Source organism: Fukomys damarensis, unplaced genomic scaffold (genome assembly GCF_012274545.1).
Source record: "Fukomys damarensis isolate Sample0158 unplaced genomic scaffold, DMR_v1.0_HiC HiC_scaffold_8, whole genome shotgun sequence".
Lineage (NCBI taxonomy): Eukaryota > Metazoa > Chordata > Mammalia > Rodentia > Bathyergidae > Fukomys > Fukomys damarensis.
The window spans coordinates 16,333,163-16,335,409 of NW_022900920.1; positions in this window are offsets into that span (position 1 = coordinate 16,333,163).

Sequence of the window (2,247 nt, forward strand, 5' to 3'; positions counted from 1 at the left end):
GGAAGCTCATTAATAGGCTTATTAGCAACACCATTCACAGGAGGCCATTGACAAAAGCGATTCCAGTGCCTTGAAGAGGGAGGAGGGAAAAAAAAACTGTAAAGAGATTATTTTCTCATTCAAAAGCTTCTGGTGTGAAAGCTTCCCTGGATTGACTGAGGTCACTTGAAGTCTAAATATGACGCCAGAATTGATTTTTTTAAAAATTCCAAACATGCTTTTGAGTTTCACAGAACCAAAGAGTTCGCTGGTGTGGGCTTGCAGGCTTGGCTCCCTTAAAAAACGAGCTCTCTTAAGGGGGTCAGGGGCTTTTGATGGATTGCTGTCTTTTCATCTGTATAAAGAATAAATTCCGCAAATGGTGTCTGGGCATTAAAGTAGGTGTTCTTACTTGTCATTTTCAGCGGAAGGCTTCCTTTCCATTCAGCCCACATAAAGCCGTGGATGAATGGGGACAGGGACTGCTTCCTGCAGCAGTAATTTATGTGAGAATGTGTTAACAGCATTTTCAATGGCTGACAGATCCTTGCAGGATGGGAAGGACCTGTCCTGAGACACTCTCATCTCCCACTGGTGGGGATATAAAGATGTAAGTGCCAGCTCAGAGTAGGTGGCCCTGAGCCACATCTCTTCTGTGGTCCTGGGTCTGAGAACTTGAAAACACATTGCTATGGCCCGAGCAACTCCAGTGGAGTGGATAGTTGAGTACACCCAGCTGAGGTGTCTGCTGATTTAAAGGGTCTGGGACCGGTCCTAATTCAAAGAACTGACCCAAAAGATCCCATCCCACCACACATATAAACTGATAATTTTGCTTGAGAATCATACTATTATTTTTGTTGTCAAACTTCCAAGCTATAATTCCATGGTCATTTGCCTGAGGCATTTAAAAGGGTTTGTTGCTCCTGACTTTTCAGAAATTTGCATAAGAAGTTTTCCAGACTGTATGGTGAATAAAACGGATCTGCTTATCAGGTAGTGCCTTGAGAAACTTTCTGTAACTATTAAGTATGCATCATTAGTGACCCAGGTGCAACTGCACCTCCTAATGCAGGAAAAGCAGAATTCCTAGGATGGGTATGTTCTCCCTGCTCCGCCTGTCTTCACGCCTCTGAAGGATTCTTAAATACTTCTGCATTTATTGACCTTTCCTAAAGAAAAATAATTTAGGGTTTTATTTATATCATCTTGAGCTGAGGCACAACTGCTCAGGAGGTGGATGAGCCAGGAGGGGAAGTGCTTTAAAAAAATAAGTTACCTGAAGACACAGCCTAGTGGAAAAGGTAATTGGAAAATATGAACTCTAATAGGTTACAGCCTGGTATTTAGTTGAAGCATCATATTTTGCAGCTGAAGAATCTAAGATGTAAAGAGGAACCGATTTGTTCAAGGTCATACAGCTGTTCACGGCAGATATGCATCCCCCGACTTCTTTCTACATTGCTTGGGTGGAACCGAGGGCTTCACACATGCTAGGCAAGCCCTCTACCCTGAGATACATGCCCAGCCACTTTTTCCAGGTGTGTGTGTGGTGGTACTGGGGGTTGAACTCTCACTGAGCTACATTCCCCAGCCCTTTTCTATGTTTCATTTTCAGACAGGGTCTCGCTAGGTCGCTATCTTGCCCAGTCTGGGCATAAACTTGCCATTCTTCTGCCTCAGCCTTCCTGAGCACTGGGGTTACAGGCGTGTGCCATCACGCCCAGCTGAGCCTTTTCAATTTCTTTTTAGTTACATACTACTAAAAAAAACACACGTGCTCTTGCAGATTTTAGCTTTTTCTAAGAGAACCGTATTCAGAGTCAAGCTCAACCAGTAGCCAGGGGTGTAACGCTGGCAAATCAGTTATCCTCCCTGAGCCTCAGCTTCCTCATCAGAAGCTGGGAATATAACTCCGCAGGACAGCCGTGCGAATTCAGAAAAGAATCACCTAGGGGCTCTATAAGTATTTGTTGTTTTGTCTCGTCTTTATCGTTTAGAAGGACTGAAAACAATCAGAACCCTACAAATATTTCCAGGTTTCTTCCTCTCCTCTGAAAGCTTCGGTTGCATTGCACTGCTTCCCCCAGTACCATGGAGACATATTTCAAGGCCTCTTTCGGGGAAGCGCGTTGTCATCTGTTTCCTAACTTGACATAAAACACCGTAGCGCCACAACTCCACCATCGGTGGACCAGCCTCGCTCGGCGGGGAAGGGAGGCGGCGGCGGTGCGGGGCCTTATTCGGAGACCGCGGCACCCTTCCGCC